General features: G+C 44.1%; 1 protein-coding gene across 1 annotated transcript in view; it reads left to right on the forward strand.

Annotated features, from left to right (window-relative positions):
• Positions 1–9,755: 9,755 nt before the first annotated feature.
• The window catches only part of MYLK (myosin light chain kinase), a 219,531-nt gene continuing 209,848 nt past the window's right edge, over positions 9,756–19,438 (forward strand). The window contains exons 1-2 of the mRNA XM_036851338.1: positions 9,756–9,889; positions 18,587–18,676. The gene's annotated coding sequence lies outside the window, so the exon portion shown is untranslated. The remainder of the gene's footprint in view (positions 9,890–18,586; positions 18,677–19,438) is intronic.

The raw sequence follows: 19,438 nt of genomic DNA on the forward strand, positions 1-19,438 counted from the left end.
GTTATCATAGGGAGGTCATCTCTGCCAGAAAGCTGGTTACAGCTTTTAACGCAGAAATTCTAGTCCTAGATGGAGAATCTTTCTTATGTTTCAGCAAATGCATTAAAATGTCTATTGCAGCAAAATAAGAAAAGAAAAGAAGGAAACGGTTTAAATGTCCATCAGTAGGAGAATGATAATAGTGGTGTACTCATAGAATGAAATGCTATACATCTTATGCACAGGAGCAAAAAGAACTATTGCTATATTTCTTAACAGATGGATCTCAAAAACATAGTTGAATGAAAGAAGCAGGGTATGGAAGGATACGAAAAGAATAATATTTATATAAGTTTTAAAGTCTGAAAAACAATAATAAATAGTGTTTATGCTTATATTGTCTTTTTAGGAATCCATGCAAACATGCCAGGGAATGATAAACAATGAGTTTGTGATGATGCTTCTCTAGGGAGAAAGGAAAGGGCTTGAAAATGGGAAGAGAGGGTTCAAAAAGAGCCTCAAGTGTATCTGATCTTCTTTTTATTGAAGATCTGTTTGTCTCTATGTTGGAAATCTTTCACCATTTAAAAGTTGTTTTATCCTAAATGCAATGAGGTATCCTGGATTGGACCCAGGAGCAGAAAAAAAAGACATTAGTGGAGAAATTGGTGAAATCCAAATAAAATCTGGAATTTAGTAAATAATGTACCAATGTTGGTTTTGTAGTTCTGACAAATATACCATGGTAATGTAAGATGTTAAAATTAGGGGAAATTGGTTAAAGGAATTCTCTGCATTATCTTAGCAACTTTTCTAAAAATCTAAAATTATTCCCAAATGAAATGTTTATTTTAAGAAGTGGGGGTGGATTTTAGAACACTTTAGAACACTCCTAGAGGACAAGACCAGTCTCTCTGGTAAGTCTGATTTATTCCCGTTTCATGTTTGGTACTCCCTTAAAGTTCGGAGATCTTAGAGCAGGAAGGGGCTCTAACAGAGCACCCTATCCAGCCCCTTTCCTCTGGGAGGTAAGGCAGGTAAGGTATTTAAAAAGAAACTCCTGGAGACCAGAGAAGCTGAGGAACTCAGTGAGCAGGGAGGACTGGAACCCAGAAGTTTTATCTCCTAGGATGATCTTTGTTCCTACTTCATTGCCTCTCATAATAAAGACAAATGAGGTTGAACAGCCTCCCTTATTTGTTTGTTTTGAAAACCGGAGGAAAAGAATTACATATCACCCAGAAATGGTTTAGGCGACCAAAGACACAAGGTAGAGAGGTCAATGCGAGGTTGGTACATCATATTGTCTCTTTGTTATGAACCGCCTTAGGATTTGAGACTGCCTACCCCCTGAGGGCAGAGTGGGCTGGGATGGGAGGGAACTAAGAATTGTAGAATGCATCTGTGTCCTCAGTCCTTATCAGAACCATCTGTATAGATGTAATTGCCCCCATCTTACAGAAGAGGTAACAGGCTTGAAAGGTTAAATGACTTCCCCAAGGTTATAAAACTAATAAGAGGTAGGCTTATTGTGATACTCTGATGTAATAAATTTGTCATGTTTCCTGGAAATAGCTCTTAAAACCTTTGTAATTTCTTAAGTGATAAGAGTTATATGGACATCTTTTGTTCCTAACTCCTTAAGTAGCACTAGAGCATAAAGATGAAATGGGTGTTTTTTGTTATTCATAGCAAGCCTCTTTCAACCACTGAGTTTATATTAATGAGGTGATTTCTGGAAAGCCCCTAGAAAACCATAGGAAGGGGGCTAGTTGCCAGCAGAGCCAGACAGGTGATTAGAGAGTTGGAACTTTCAGTTCCAACCACCTGACCTCTGGGGAGGGGAGAAGGGCTAGAGATTGACTTAATCACCAATGGCAAATGATGTATTCATTCGTGCCTATGACAGGAAGCCGCCATAAAACCCCAAAAAGATGGTGTTTGGAGAGCTTTTGGGTTGTTTCATCCATGTGCCAGGAGGGTGGTATACCCCAGACTCCACGAGACAGTAGCCCCTGTGCTTGGGACTCTTCCGGACCTCACCCTATGTATCTCTTCATCTGACTGTTCATTCATGTTCTTTAATATCCATTGTAATAAACCATTAATCTAATAAGTAGACTGTTTTCTTGAATTCTGTGAGCTGTCCTAGCAAGTGATCAAACTCGAGGAGGGGAGTCATGGGAGCCTCTGGTTTATAGCCAGTCAGTCAGAAGTCCAGGTAACAACCTGGACTTGCAGTTGGCATCTGAAGTGGGGGCAGTCTGTGGGATCTGATGCTCTCTCCAGGTAGATAGTGTCAGAAGTGAATTAAATCGTAGGACACTCAGCTGGTGTTGCAGAGAATTGCTTGGTGAGGGGCAAACCTCTACACATTTGGTGACCAGAAGTGAAGCAGAATGTCATCACAGAGTAGAGAAAAGTAAAGGAGAGTTTTCCTTTTACACCTATGTTATAGGAAGCCAGGGCTGACTCTAAGAACTCATATTTAAGGAAGACCCCTCTGAAGTCAGGGAGGATAAATTCCCCAGAGCCGACAGCCACCCTTGGAACAGCTGGGGCTGGGAATGATGTAGAACATGAGCCAAGGCAGAACAACAGCCCAGAACAGACTGAGAAGAGCTTCAGGGGAGTGGGCATCAGGCCTGCCAGGGTTAGAAGCCACTGCAGATTCTTCCCTCTGGAAAAGAAAAAGTCATGTGGGTAAGCTCCCTACGCTCCCACTCCTCCTTCCTCTGTCCTATCTCAGCTGCAGGGCCTGTGTCTGCTAGCCTTCCGGGGAAGGGCTCCTTAAAACCAAGGGCCTCATTTTGTTTAGTTGTTGTAGAAGAGGCTCATGTGACTGAAGAGGACTCCTCAGGGCTTGATTGAGGTGATATGGGTGAAAGTAAACTGTAAATCTCTATGTAAATGTGGTTGTTGGCTGAACAGTGTAAACCTGGGAGGTTTGTGAGGGCAAGGGGAGAAAAGTGCCTCTTGAGAGAGGTCTCCCAGGAGAATATGAGATTAGTTGAGGTTCAGTGAATTCCTTTGTTGTTAACTGAAGAAGCATATTTGAAGGATAAGCTTCCTCACTTAGAGTAGAGCATCCCAGACTTGTCGCCATAGTGACAGTGCTCAAACGGAGGCTTTAAAACCAGAAAACACCAGGTCAGAGGGATTCTTTTGGAGCCATGATTCTCCAGTAGAGGACTCAGCTATTGTGTGCTATGGAGGAGAGGGACAGGGAGTTTGAATAGCTTCCCTTCCTTCCTGTCTCTTGCTGTGGGGCTTTTGTTTTGGTTTTTCTCTCTGAATTGATGTGGCCTTTGGAAAGGGGTGCCTCCCTGCAGAAGGAACTCATCTTCATTAAAACCTGTGTCAGAAGCTGGAGGCACCAACAATAAACTATCCTAAAAAGAAACTAAGAAAACAATCCCATTTACAATAGCATTAAAAAGAAATATGAATAAATTTAACTAAGGAGGTGAAAGACCCATACACTGAACACTATAAGACATTGGTGAAAGAAATTGAATAAGACACAAGTAAATGGAAAGATAGCTCATGTTCATGGATTGGAAGAATTAATATTGTTAAATCATCTGTACTACCCAAAGCGATCTACAGATGCAATGCAATCCCTATCAAAATTCCAATGACATTTTTCACAGAAATAGAACAAACAATCCTAAAATTAGTATGGAACCACAGAAGACGCTGAGTAGCCAAAGCACTCTTGAGAAAGAAGAACAAAGCTGGAGGTATTACAATTCCTGATTTCAAACTATATTACAAAGCTATACTAATCAAAAAAGTATGGTACTGGCATTAAAACAGACATGTATCAGTGGAACAGAATAGAGAGCCCAGAAATAAACCCACACATATACAGTCAACTAATCTTTGACAAGGGGTCCAAGAATACACAATGGAGAAAGAAGAGTCTCTTCAACAAATGGTGTTGGGAAAATTTTGCATATCCATATGCAAAAGAATGAAATTAGACCCTTATCTTATACTATACACAAAAGTCAAATCAAAATGGATTAAAGACTTAAACAGAAGACCTGAAACTTTAAAACTCTTAGAAGAAAACATAAGAAGAAAGCTCTGTGACATTGGTCGTGGCAATGACTTTTTAGATATGACACCAAAAACTCAGGCAACAAGAGCAAAAATAAACAAGTGGGACTATATCAAACTAAAAAGCTTTTGCTCAGCTAAGGTAACCATCAACAAAATGAAAAGGCAACATACAGAATGGGAGAAAATATCTGCAAACCATATATCTAAAAAGGGATTAATATCTAAAATATATAAAGAACTCATATAGCTCAATAGCAAAAACAAAACAAACAAAAACCCACCACAAAGATATCAGATAACCCAATTAAAAAATGAGCAAGGGCCCTGAATAGACATTTTTCCAAAAATGACATCCAGGTGGCCAATAGGTATATGAAAATGTGCTCAACATCACTAATCTTACTGATGGTGCTGAAGGACAGACAGAACAAAAAGTAGTTCTGAAGGAACTGTTACTGTAACTGAAGCTTGTAGAAGGATAGAGATTATATATATATATTATTTTATTCTGTTATATATCTGATTCTAAGTGTTGAAAACTGACCTAAGTATTCTTCACTAGTTCATGTCTTTATCCTTTCATGTGTCTTGTGAATTCCTATAGATAAAATGTGCTTTATGGTTATTAGTCTTAACGGACAAAAAGTTCCAAGTCCTCTCATTGTTCCAAGTTCTCTCCAGTGTTCAAGTTTTCCTCTACTGTGTATCATAGGGTGTCTGACCCACTAGTTGCTAATGTTATCTGGTAGTGTTATTCTTGGACTTTAATGACCTCAGAGTTTCCACATTACCTCCTTCTGTTATAAAACAGCATACAAGTAGGGCCTGAGGAGAGTTCTCCAAACCGAGAATTTCAGGACAATTTCTCTATAGGGGGTTCACTAAGAAATCCACAGGAATCATGTAATGCCTAGCAGATGCTCCTTCTCTTTAGGGAAGGCACACATGTCTCTGGGGTGTTGTATGTTTCCAGATACTTGGAAGTCTTCTAGGTGGTTCTTGATGTGTCTAATATGGAATAATCCCCAAAATATATTAAGTGAAAAAAGCAAGGTACAAAACAGAGTGTGTCATATGCTATCATTTGTTTTTAAGAAAGAAAGTGGGGACAAAAACATATATGTATTTTTATAACATATCCCTAGAAGACATTGATGACATGGCTGATTCTGAGGAAGGGAAGTTGGAGCTGAGTACCTAGGAGCAGGAGAGGGTGAAAGACCTTTTACTGCATACGCTTTGAATCTTTTGAATTTTGAATCATGTAAATGTATTGGCTATTCAAAGAGAAGTACAAGTTTGATTAAGAACAAAATCCTTCTACCAAGAAATAAACCAGCACACCTGTGGTCACTTTATCTACAGCAAAGGAGGCAAGAATATACAGTGGAGAAAAGATAGTCTCTTCAATAAGTGGTGCTGGGAAAACTGGACAGCTACATGTAAAACAATGAGATTAGAACATTTCCTCACACCGTATACAAAAATAAACTCAAAAAGGGTTAAAGACCTAAATGTAAGACATGAAACCATAAAACTCCTGGAGGAGAACATAGGCAGAACACTCTTTGACATGAATTGTGGCAATATTTTGGGGGATCTAGCTCCTCATGCAAAAGAAATAAAAGCAAAAATAAACAAATGGGACTAATTAAACTTAAAACTTTTGCACAGCAAAGGAAACCATCAACAAAACAAAAAGACAATCTACTGAATGGGAGAAAATATTTGCAAATGATGCAACTAACAAGGGATTAATATCTAAAATATACAAACGGCTCATACAACTCAATATAAAAAAAAAAAAATCCAAAGAAGAAATGGGCAGAAGACTTGAATAGACTTTTTTCCAAAGAAGACATAGTGATGGCTAACAGGCACATGAAAAGATGCTCAACATCGCTATTAGAGAAATACAAGTCAAAACAATGAGTTATCACCTCACACATGTCAGGATGGCTATCATCAAAAAGTCTACAAATAATAGATGTTGGTGAGGATGTGGAGAAAAGGTAATCCTTGTACACTGTTGGTGGAAATGTAAATTGGTGCAGCTGCTATGGAAAACAGTATGGAGGTTCCTCAAAAAACTAAAAATAAAACTACCATATGATCCAGCAATTCCATTCCTGGCTATATATCTGGAAAAAATGAAAACACTAATTTGAAAAGGTACATGAACCCCAGTGTTCATAGCAGCACTATTTACAATAGCTAAGATATGGAAGCAACCCAAATGTCCATCAACAGATGAATGGATAAAGAAGGTGCTGTAGATGTATATAATGGAATATTACTCTGCCATAAAAAAGAATGAAATTCTGCCATTTACAATGATGTGTATGGACCTAGAGTGTATTATGCTAGTGAAATAAGTCAGACAGAAAAAGACAAATACTGTGTTATCACTTATATGTGGAATATAAAAAATAAATAAATATATCTAGTAAAACAGACTCACCAATGTAGAAAACAACCTAGTGGACACCAATGTGGAGAGGGAAGAGGCGAGGGGCAAGATAGGGGTAAGGGATTAAGAGATACAAACTACTATGTATAAAACAGATAAGCAACAAGGATATATTGTATAGCACAGGGAATTATAACCATTATTTTGTAATACCTTTAAATGGAATATATAAAAACACTAAATCACTATGCTGTAAATGCTGTAAATCACTATGTGTACCTGAAACTAATATAATATTGTAAATCAACTATGTTTCAATAAAAAAAAATCCTTCTAGCATGGTTAATCTGACTTGAGATTTAAATTGGCCCTTGATAATTCACTCTTTGCTCCCATTTCTCATCACTTAGGTCTTCCCTCTCAGACCCTCTGCCTCTGATCATTTGCCTGCAACAGACATGTTGCAATATCCCCCTCCCTCTCAGAGTCTAATAGAGACTCTGCACAGGGGTGAGCCAGCATTTCTAAAATATCTCTGGTGACCAATTGCCATGTTCAGCCCTAAACCTTCTAGACTGGTGGTTCTCAAACTTGAGCCTGAATCAGACTCACCTGGAGGGCTTGTTAAAACGCACCTGGCTGGACCCACGCTCAGTTACTTCTATTCAGCCGGTGGCGGGGGGTAGTTCCAACAAGTTCCCAGGTGATGCTAGTTGGGAACCACACTTTGAAAACCAGTGCTGTAGACTAGTTTCTCCTGTGATGTGTTGATGTGCAGTGTTGATGTCCCAGCTGTGTCCTCATTTAGACATATGAAGAAATAAAAAACGGGAGAGATTTGTCCCTTTCCACAGGCATGCTTATAGCTCACCATCATCCAGCTCTCTCTCTAGCCAACAGTACTCATCAGGCTCCAATCCCCTTATAAAATGATCTGCATGTCACCACCAGCAGGACTGACACATCAGAAGCCTGCATACCCCTTCATCTGTACTCCCAGAGCAGACATTCTTGTAGTCTTTGCTGTCAACTCTCTGTGAAGATTTAATTGGTATTTAAGGCATTAGAAGAGTCATGCTAATTACTGATTCCCCTTCCACTGTTTCTCAGCAGGGGTACTATTAGCATTTTAGATGAGATAATTCTTTATAATGAATATTCTGTTTAATGTAGGATATTAGCATTCTTGTCCTCCCACCCCCAAGTCATATGGGAATTAATAATCCCACCACATTTCCCAGTGCCCCTCCCCCTCAAGCCTTCCTCTTCCCCTCTTCGCTGCAGAATGCATGGTGAGGTGCCCTGAGAACCACTGTGTCTTGTATTTAAGCTTCCAGGCCCCTGCCCAAATGACATTGCTTTAGTTCCCTGCAAAAATCTCAAGTCATGTTTTAATATTTTTCTTACTTTCATAAGTGTTGATGTTAAAAAGGGGCCAAATAGTGAGCATTTCTTTCTGAAAACCCTATGGGTAGAATCGTTCATGTGATGTTCAGTTCCCTTCTGTAGAGATTAGCACTGTTTGTTGATGCAGTGCCTTTGCATCTTCACAGCAAGGAGAATTATGTGACCCATTCTGTTTCCTTTTTTTTACTATGAGTGTCATGAAATTTAGGGGACAGATGTAATGCTTGATACGTTTGTAAAATTAGAAAACCATTTTGCATATATTATCAGCTTTTATACAGTTTTAGTTTTCAAATAATCAGCTTAATTTTGTATTTTCTTGTGAGTGACTTCGGGTCCTTTTGGAAACAATCCTTGATGCAGGTTGAGCTGTGAAAGGATTATAGCCGGAAGTGGCCTAATCCGCTGGACAAAAGAATGGGCGTGGCGGAGCATCCCCGGCTCCTGTGGGCACAGGGTGGGATGCGGGCCTGAGGCACCGGAGGAGCAGCAGACCAGGAGGTGCCTCCTGCTGGCAGCCCGCGGAAGAGTGGCTGGTGAGGATGAGGTGCCACGTGTGCTCCAGCTGGAGGTGGAGTCAGGGTCAAGCCACAGGTGCCTGAGCCCTTTACCAAGGGTGGAGAATCCTTGAGTAGAGGGGCAGCGGATGGACTGAGCTTGCTGGGTGGAGAGAAGTTCCGCTGGTACCGACTGGCTTAGGCCATGAGAGACGCAGAAACCATTACTTATAGGAACACCATCCTGCTTCAGCTCCCACCTGGTCCTGTGGCCACACGGGCTCCCAGCAGCAAGTGGGTTCAGGTGGGGCTGGCACCCTCGGGATTAGCTCTCTGCTGGAGCTCCCTGTTCAGGTGGGAAAGGACGTCTAGCTGCGGCCCTGTAACAGGGTGAGGGTTCCACCCCATCCCACCCCTCTTCAGAGGGTCCAGTCACTCCCGTTTCTTCTTCAATGTACACCTCAAAGCGGGGGGGACCACCACCCTAGACTGAGCATCCACCCCCTAGGTCTCCTGTGTGATGGAAGGGATGTGTAAGGACCTTTCCGCCTGGAAGTTCCTCTGCTGAAATTCCATCATGAGCATTTGATTTCCTTTGGGTTTACAAAGAATCTTTTACTAATACACCTTCTGGAAGGGCAACGCATAATGGGCTCAGAGACAAGTCATTTGTTCCTTTGAGAGAACGGATTTACCCGCATACTCTTGATATAAGTATTTGTTTCCCTCTTAAGGAATATATGAGATTTGCTGCTGGAGGGAAACAGGTTTGTGAAGGGGGGAGAAGGGGTAAACTTCAGGAGCCTGGACCGGGCTGAGGGGTGGGCGCCGTGGGCTGCCTACATGTGGGTTCTGCGGGGCATGGGACGTGGGCTGGGTCCTGGGACAGTGGGGGGCGGGGGCTCACTCATTCCTGAGGACAGTCTTCTCCCAGGTGTGGGTACTTTCTCCCTGTCCTGTGGGCATCCCCTTCCCCTGGCTGTGTCACCAAAGCCGGGCCCCTGACTACCCAGGAGCCGGCCCCCTCCAGAGACCCCAGTGGCCTCCTGACGGGCCTGCCGGGTGTCCTTCCTCCCTCATCCCTGCTAGGGCCTCTCCCCAGACCCTGCACCCTCACCCCAGCGCCATCCTCCCTGGCTCTCCTGCATCTGTCCTCTGCGGAGGAAGGAAGCACCTTTCTGGTTCTCCTCGTAACCATTGTTCCTGAACTCGAAACCCATAGCCCCCCACACGTGGTCATAAAAGCAACTGTTGCTGTCCTTGGGGCATTTCCACCAGCCTCTCCGGTGATAAGGTCCTCCGGCTGCCGCGCCCACTCCCTGTTGCGTGTCTGTCCCTGACTCGGCTTTCCTGTCCTCCTTTCCGCCAGGCACCGGCCAGGTGGCTGCCAGATCGGCTGCCCGTGCTGCAGTCCAGAACTCTTCAGGAGTGTCCCGGCTGAGGGCTCCCCACGGTGAGGCCGACCTCCAGGACTTCTTTCCTTGTCCTCTCAGCCCAGTTACCACAACAAACAGCAGAGGAGACATTGGTGAGTGGGCAGAGTTTAAATTGTGCTGTTGACCCCTCCCCCTCAGTCCACCCTGAGGAGCTGCCGGAGGGGAAGAACTGTGTGCCTTCCTGGCCATCCGGGAGGGACCACAGCCCTCAAGGTGAGATGACACCTGGCCAGGTGCCCAGGCAGGTGGGGGTGAAGTCAGCACGCTTTAGCATTATCTGTTGACCTTGGCTTAGCCGGTCGGAATTCTAGAACTGGTCAAGTCAGTGGGAGCCATCGGTGGAGCCAGCCAGGAATCAAGATTGATTAAGAGCCTGCTGGGTGCCCTGGCCTCTGCTAGAAGCTATTCGTACTGCCAAACTGTGGTGCTCCAGCTTCCCGACTGCCCCAAACTTCTTCCTCCACTGCTCCAGGAGGCTGCTGTGATGAACTCCATTTGTTTTTGTTTGTTTGTTTGTTTGAAATTAATTAATTAATTAATATTTATTTTTGGCTGCATTGGGTCTTCGTTGCTGTACACGGGCTTTCTCTAATTGCAGCGAGCCGGGGCTACACTTTGTTGGGGTGCACGGGCTTCTCATTGCGGTGGCTTCTCTTCTTGCGGAGCACGGGCTCTAGATGCATGGGCTCAGTAGTTGTGGCTCGCAGGCTCAGTAGTTGTGGTGCACGGGCTTAGTTGCTCCAAGGCATGTGGGATCTTCCCGGACCAGGGATCAAACCCGTGTCCCCTGCATTGGCAGGCGGATTCTTAGCCACTGTGCCACCAGGGAAGTCCCTCCATTCGGTTTTGATTTCCCCTTTGACCCTGTGGTTCCTTGGCAAGTAGACCTTGTTGGGGTTGGCGCACAGGTAGAATTCCATGTTAATGGGGGCCCAGCTATTCCGGGTGCTGACCAAGAGCTGCACAGACGTGGTCATCTCCACTCTGCTCAGTGAGAAGTCCTGTGTTAGGGTAACATAGAGTGAGTGTTCAGATGGGGACTTCTTTGGGCAGCTATCCAATGGTGAATAATATTTCAAATAATATTCTGAAATATATTTCTCAATAGTATTTCAAACATGTCGGTGATCTTTTGGGATTTCCTATGTGTTATTTGAGGGGGGGGCGGGATTCTTTGCTTTTTGCAGCTTTAGCCAGTGAGGGAGATGGGTTTTCTGTTGCCACCACGCTGACCCTCAGGCTTATAGCACGTCAGGGGTCCTCAGCCAGTGTCAGCCAGGGGGCCATCTGTTCACTCTCAGTGCAAAGGAGGCGGATGGGGCCACAACCAATTCTAGTGAAGCAAAGAGTGTGAGAAGGAAGAGGAAGGGAAAGAGGAATTAGTGAAAGGAAGCGTGGCCTGTGATTTTATAGCACTGATTGTTTCCCCCATGGTTCTAAAGCTGCTTTGAACTATGGCCCCATCACTGAAGTGAGAGAGTAGCCTCTTAGACTACTTGGAAAGGCAAAAAAAGTATGTAGGGGCTGCTCTTTCATTAAGAAAATAAATCCTGTAACTTGAAAGGAATTTAAAAAAAAATGACAGTGAGGTTGGACTCTAAGGTGGCTAATAAAGAAAAAAAGTAGTGGTGTCCTACTGCTGCCTGAAAGAAAATACAGAACCTGCATCTGAGATGGGAGGCATTATTTTAGTATTCAGGGGAGGCTGGATCAAAGTGAACACTGTATGTCTGAGCATGGCTCCCTTGGAAGGCAAAGGCTTAAAGCCATGACTTTGTGAAGCAGCAGAGGCAGAAGATCAAAGGATAGAGAAATTAACGCAAGTCGCTTTATTTTAAAGGCAGGTTTGCCTCGGCTAAAATAGGGCTGAAGGTAGAGCCTCTGGTGCTGAGAGGGCTGTGCATGAAGCCCTTTCTGTGTAGTTACCAGCTTTATGCTCAGGACAGGGAAGTTGTAAAACCTAGAGCAGATGGGGCTGCAGAAATCATCCAGTACTCTTTTTCCTCCTTAGTGAGGAAACGGGGCCTCATGAGCACAGCCGTTAACCTGGTCGGTGTAGAGGCTGCCCAGAACTCGGTGCCCTTCTCCAGGGTCCCTTAAAGTCTGAGACAGTGGGCCCCTCACAGATGATGCAGGGACCTTTAGCAAATGTTTCTTTCTTTTTTAAAAAATTTATTTATTTTTATTTTTTGGCTGCGTTGGGTCTTAGTTGCAGCGAGCGGGGGCTACTCTTCATTGCGGTGCACAGGCTTCTCATTGCGGAACACGGGCTCTAGGCGCGCTGGCTTCAGTAGTTGTGGCACGCAGGCTCAGTAGTTGTGGCATATGGGCTCTAGAGTGCAGGCTCAGTAGTCGTGTCACCCGGGCTTCGTTGCTCCACGGCATGTGGAATCTTCCCAGACCAGGGCTCGAACCCGTGTCCCCTGTATTGGCAGGCGGATTCTTAACCACTGTGCCACCAGGGAGGTCCCATATGTGTGTATTCTTTTTCAGATTCTTTTCCATTATAGATTATTGTAAGATATTGACTATTGTTCCCTGTGCTATACAGTAGGATCGTGTTGTTTATTTTATATATAGTGTGTATCTGTTAATCACAAGCTCCTAATTTGTCTCCCCTTCCCCTTTTCTAACTGTAAGTTTGTTTTGTGAGTCTGTTTCTGTTTTGTAAATGAGTCATTTGTATCATTTTTTAGATTCCACATATAAGTGATACCATATGAACTTTGTCTGACTTGCTTCACTTAGTGTGATGATCTCTAGGTCCATCCATATTGCTGCAAATGGCATTATTTCATTCTTTCTTATGGCTGAGTAGTATTCCATTGACTGGGTTTTATTGATCTGTACCTGTGGGGGTAACCAGGTGTGAAGGTCTGGCCATCTCTGACTGGGGACAACCTGTTGTGGAACAGCCTCAAAACCCCCTAAGGGTTGGGTACATTAGGAGTTAATCTGCGTAGGTAGAGAGATGAGTTTTCCTGACAATCGGGAGTCTGGGATGAGATTTGGATCCTGTCCTGTCTCTTACACAGACATAATGAAACCAGAGGACCGTTGGATCATAGGAAAGCATAGAAGCAGTTTCTGGATGGGACACTGTGAGAGCTTTGCAGAGATGGGAGGCCACCTTGAGGAGGCAGGACCAGAAGTTGAGAGCCCTCTATAACACAAGGGAGACTTGGGCTGTGGGATGAGAGTTTAAGCTGGTAATAGGCCTGCAAGCCAAGGATCCATCCCCTGGAGTTATCCTGGGAACCTAATTACTAAGCGTTCCTGGGTAATCCTTGATCATGGGGCCTGATAAAGCCCAAGCTTACTGCTGAAACTATGTTAAGGTAAAAGCTGTTTTTATTCGTTTGATATCCATTAAAGCCATCACAGATTAATTATTTTTCAAAAGAAAGAAAACTATGCCACAGTTCTGCAAGTAACTTATGACCAGATGTTGAGATCTTGGTAGACCCAGTCATGCTTAAAAATATTGTAAGAAATCTTCAGACGGTAAAATCTAAAAATAAAACCCCCTCAATTTAAAAAGATGAATAAGAGAAAAAGCATTGTAGTTCAAGAGATTTATTGGCTCACTTATTTTTATTTATTTTTGAAAAGAATCATGTTATAGTTTAATGCCAGATGCTGAGACCCAGATATACCCAGTTTTGTGGTGGAGAGGGAGGGTACCTATAAAATGCAAGAAAGTACCCAAGGGACAAAACGATGAAAATCACTGGTTGCTTATTTGAATAGTCAATGGGTACCTGTGAGCTAGAGTTTATCATGTGCATGAATCCTTGATCTGAAAATGAGGGACAGTGGTAGTGGCAGTGGTGGAGGATGGGAGTAAAGATCTTGTCCCACTAATTTACGGTGTCTGAAGAAAATTTGGAACCACTGGCAGCTTCATATCTACCGGCCTCCTACTAAGCTACCTGGGGTGAGTTGAAATTGCATTTCATAACATTGTCCCTAACTGTGCCCCTGTCTTTCTTAGTGCCAGAGATGAGTCTGAAGCACATACAGGGCAGTATTTGCACTTCCCTACCCCATTCACGCAGCTGCCTTCTCAGATCTTGACTTGCTCTGGGTTACAGCCTTAGTGGTTTTAGGCCAGATTTCCCAACAGGACGTGGGTGTTCTTACCTCTTCTTCCTAACTACACCAGCTGGTGTCCTGCTGATCTTCAGCTGTGTCACATCCCATAGATCACACATCTCTACCTTTTGGAAGTGGAGGTGTTAATATAGAGGCTCACCCAGTGCTCTCAGTAAAGGGTAAGGGGAGAATGAAGCACATCCTGGGATGATTGTAGAACTCACCGTGCTCTTAGCCACAAATTGAATGAAGGTAGACACTTGTCAAGAGTTTTATACAATTCAAACTGGTGTCTCATGCTACGGATGAGAACCTAGATTTAGAAGGAGGGTCTACCTGGTCTGGTGGGAGAAGTGAGTGGAACAGGAGGAGAGACTATGGTCTGTGCCCCTCTGACAAAGGCACTGGAAAGGGGGACCTTCAAGTTCAAAAGATGTATCCCCTCAAAAAAGCTTTAGAAGACACCTCAAATGAATGGAACTTTCGATTAAAATCAAGAAGATGAAAATCGAAATGAATAAATAAGGAAATAAATAAAAATTCTTCACTTAGAATTTTTAGAAAATCAGCTAAGTGTAGATAGACTATGGTAAGGTTGATGATAGTTTAAGATCTTTACTGTAGGGGTCAGGGGGTGGTTATTTTGTCACTGTCTCTTCTCTAGGTTGTCTTTACTAACTATGGAGGGTCTGAGATTTCACCAACTGGCAAGCTAGTGAGTTTGCTGCCAAGGTTTCATGAATGCTGGCAGAAGATGAGCTCCATGGATTAGGGACAGGACTTTATGATTCACAACAGTGACAGTGACCAGAGAACCAGCATTTTCTCTCACTGGTTCTTTGAGCTCCAATCTCCATAGGGTGACACCTGCCCACACAGTGGAGAGAAATCCTAAGATTAGGGAACTCAGACCTTTTATAATGGACAGTAAGCGTGCCTGTTCTTTGCTCCAAAGGAAGACAGTCTTTCTTCCAAGGTTGTTTATGATACAAATATTCTTGAAAAGATAATCTGGAGCAAAGGCAGTCAGTGCCTGTGCTTGCCGGATATACAGCACATGAGAGACCCATAGAGAATGGCTCCTAGCTGCTGCATCCGTACAAAGGGGAAGGAAGCTAGTGTATATGGCCTGCTTCTTCTGCACCACGCACTGACCAGGAGACTTCTCACAACTTACCTCATCAAAGCTCAGAGGTGGTACTGTTGTTTTGTGAGTAAGAAAGCTGGTGAGTAACGGAGTATCAGCTGCAGGATTTGTGTATGCATTGCATACTTCTTATGCTAAGCATTGTGCTAAGAAATAGCTGAGACTTAATTAGCTGCTTATCAGCTGCCTCGCCAGGCACAGTTCTAAGAGTTCTCTATGAACTGACTTATGCATTTCTCATAGCTAAGATTATCAGGTGCTGCAGAGGAAACTGCAGAGGAAATTGAGGCATGGGGGATGATGGCGCCGAGATTCAAACCTGTGGTTTATCCACTGTGCTCCTGTGTTCTTTCTTCAGTCCTCAGGGTCACACCAAGGGGGTCCTGGTGAAACTAGCGTGAACCCAGAGGATGTGAAACGGTTTGGAAACAATGGCAAGTAGGAACAATTGAAAGGGTCGAGTGTGTTTCATCTGCAGAAGGATAAAGGATAAATGATGATTGTCTTCAGATATTTGTAGCCATGTCTTGTAGAAAGGTAGAGTTTATGTGACTCCAGGGGACAGAATTGGGTCCAGTTAGGCGAAGCCATATCAGGGCTCAGCAGACCCTGCTGTACACAGTGACCGGAACCCCTTCCCCTGCCACCCCTTCCTGTCTCCTCTCTGAGCATTTTCCCCTGTCAGACATGCCCAGAGAGGGTTCCTGCATGAGTGGGGCGGGGGGAGTTCTAACTCTAGGGAACCCCAGCCTGCCCTAAGGGGGCCGGAGGGGTTAGTCTCAGATACATCCCTAGTCCTGCAGTTCCCGGCATTCTTACGGAGGGACCCACCAGGATCTTGGCTAAGTCCTGCCTCCACCCCTGATGGGTTTGGTTCCATCCCTGTAATCACCAGCCTCATGGCTCAGCCAGGTCCTGGCAATTGTCCACAAACATATCAGTCCCACCCTTGCCCAGTTTGGGGCAAAACAGCATTCCTCTACTGGATGGGAGGTTGAGTTCGAAGATCTCCCTGCACTCTTAACTATGTCTGTGGTTTTGTGATTTACTCTTTCCTGTCGAGTAGCCCATGCTTTAAAAAGCAAGTGGGACCAGGCGGTTGGGTCCATTGCTGCTCTGTAAGGACCTGACTGTGGACCCATGGTCACTCCCCTGGTCTTGGGCAGCTCCAGTCCTGAGTGGAGCAGGTCTGGTCCAGATGCAGGTCCAGGAAGGAATTTGGGAAGATGGTGAAAAATAGGAATGGTGGCAACTGGTTTGATGGCATCTGTTCCACTCAGCCAGAAACATCTTCTGTCAGAAGCTACAGACACCCTAAATGTGGTCTCAATTAGCCTGCGCGTATCTTTGCAATAAGTACATTATCATCAAAGGATTTTAGAGAGTGATGTTTAGCCCCATGTAAAGGGCATGATCAGAATCTGATCTCTGATCCCGAAATAATGTCTCTGCTATTCCAGATGTCAGGAGTAACTAAAAATATACTTAAAACTCTGAGGAATTCTTGGTTTACTGGACCCATCTCCTTTTTCTATCGACCTCCCTCCGGAAAGCAAGAGAACAAAGAAGTGAGCCAAAAAGCTTTAATTATCGAGTCTGCTGACATTCTTTTATCTGAGCCGCCGATATTAAGTTTGCACAGCATTGCATTTCAATCACAGAGCTAAGAGCAACCTCTGCAAACTTGGGCCTTTGTCCTCCTGCTCGTTGTGGCCAGTATTCTGTTTTCTACCGCATCCCACCCTCCCTCAGATTTCTTAAATTCCGAAGTTCTGTGTGGCACTGGAAATTATCTGTCTGTGGAATGTCCATACTTTAGGAAAGTCCCTGAACTTGTGTGTTTATTCCCTAGTTCCATTCCCCTCAACTCATCGTGGCCATTTGTGGTTGAGTTCTGGCATGTGCCCATCATTGAACAAACCTGGATTTGGTAGGAGCATTTTGCCCTGTTTCTATCACTGACATAAATGAAATTCTATCAGTTTCTATCATTGACATGTGGAGAAGGAAGAGAAAGTCTGGCCAGTTTGTTTTTTTCTTCCTTCATATACAAATTTAATTTTCCCTGTTATATCTTTAACATTTCTGGTCCGTCAAATGTACCTTCAATTTCAGTTTGGTTCTCTAGGCTGTGACCTTTCACCTGGTTTAATGTTGACACAGTCACCTATTAGCTGGTTTATTTAGCACCCAATTGATGTTATTGTTGTTGCTACAACTAGGTCACATTTATTGAGGGCTTCTGGTGTGCCAAGGACTGTGTGGAGGGCTTCCATCTTCAAGCCTCTTCAAACAAGTACTGTTACAATCCTGCCCATTTTACAAGTGAGGACACAGGCTGAGAGGTGAAAGCATTTGCTGAAGGTCCTACAGCAGAGCTGGGATTGGAAGCCAGGCACCGTGGCCCCAGAGTTGGTTGATCTCACGCCCTTTTAAAAACTGCCCACAGGCCCTCTGCTGGGCACACAAGTGTCCCCACTAATGCTCCAGGGAGTGTCAGTGTCTTTATAAAACCCTGTCCCCAGCAAGTGTTTAATAAGAAGTGACTGTGAAGGACACCACCATGGAGATACAATGATGTCCAAACCTGAGCCCTTCCCCCCACCCTCCAGGGCGCTGCGGAGACAGAGCCTCCACAGTCAGAGCAAGGGCGCTGTTTCAGGGCCATCTCGGCCTGGTGATAGTGATCCTGTAAGCTAGAGACGCCTGGGGGCACTCCCCTGGGCCGTGCTACTTGTGGTGGTCCCCCACAGACATTTTTCCACCTGGAGCCAATGTTGTGGCTGGACCGACCCTTGTGGTTCTTATTAAGACTGCAAGACGCAGCTCAGTAACAACCATCAGGGAACTTAGAAAAGACAAGGCTTATTGCTCGCAGGTCCCTGAGGGTGTAAGGCCTCCCCGGGGCCACACAGCGAGGGGTGGGGGGAGAGAGGGAGAGAGAGCACGAGATCGAGCGGACCTGGGGTTCTGCCTTTATTGGAGTCGAGGGTTGGAGGACCTAGGGTTTCAAGCGTTCACTCTTTATTGGTGAATTTAAAGCATAAAAGCAGGAATTAAAGCACAGGAAGGGAAAAACCGTTGAACGGTCAGTTATCTAGGTCACCAGAGCTCTCTCCAAAAAAAGGGAACCTCATGGCTGGGGTGGCCTGGCTCTTTATCTAGTCCTGTAGCTGGCAGTGTGTTTATTCGAAATGGCTGTCTTTGAAGTGGAGGCCTCAGCAATCAAAAGCTACCTGTCAGGCACTTATATCACAATCAGAAAAGCTAGTTGTCAGGCACCTTTGTCTCTTGTGTTTGCTGCTCTGTCTCTAGGGTCTAGAATAGCACCTGGCAGGTAGTGAGGTGTCAAAACATATGCGATAAATAAACGAACTACTAATTAAACAAAGCCACGGACAATTTTACAAATAAATGAAAGAATACGTTAATTCCAAGAAAGTATGAAGGACATACACTGAGATTAAAGGGTGGCCTTTTAAACTATGTTCAATGAGCTTTATGAAAAATGCCACGTATTGTCCTCATTTTCTGTATTTTATCACAGATTGGAAAGTTTGTCCGAGTCTGTGCTCAAGAACCTGTGTCATAAATCCTGCTGGGAAGGCCTTAGAGAAGAGGATACCTTGAGGTTAAGGTAGGACTCAGCTGGGTAGAAAAGGCTCAGAGGCATCCGGGGCTGCCCCCACTGGCAGGATTACAGAGGAGAGAGAGCAGAGGCCCCATGTTTTGCTTGATAACAATAGTTGTTTTGAACTTCATGACTCCTTGGGGTGGGATCCTTCCCTGTCTTGCTCAATACTTGCCTCATTTCCCAAGTCTTGCCTCACTTGGTCAGGTATCTAAGTGCACATCCCTTCAAACTGTGCAGGAGTCCCTGGACCTGGCTCATACCTGGGCCCTGGCACCAGATCAAGGAGCTCAAGATCAAATTGGGGCTGAGGAAGGAGAGCAAAATATTTGGGGAGCCATGAGTCACCCCAGGTAGTACATTGACAGAAATTAAGAGGACCTAGATTTGAGAGCCATAAAAATTTCAAGCACTTTGACTTAGTAATCGAAATTCTTGAAATATATCTTGAGTAGATATAATCTAGAGTGAAGGAGAAGTTATGTTCATGAAATTGTGACTTGTGATGTTGTTTGTTTTAGTGAAATTGGAAAGAACCTAAATGGTAAATAACAGGGATGTGATTCAGTAAATGATGGTTCATCCACTTGACAGAATGTTACAAAGTTATTAAAAATGAGACTTAGGAAGAGTGTTCTGTAACCAGGAAAAATATTGTGGTTTAGCCTGAACAAAAGTATGAAGATGAAAGCAATGATCGTGTGTATGTATAATTTTGTTTTGAAAAGTACATATATAGAAAAATACTGGGAAAATATATTAAAAACG

This window comes from Balaenoptera musculus, chromosome 4, assembly GCF_009873245.2.
Source record: "Balaenoptera musculus isolate JJ_BM4_2016_0621 chromosome 4, mBalMus1.pri.v3, whole genome shotgun sequence".
Classification (NCBI taxonomy): Eukaryota; Metazoa; Chordata; class Mammalia; order Artiodactyla; family Balaenopteridae; genus Balaenoptera; species Balaenoptera musculus.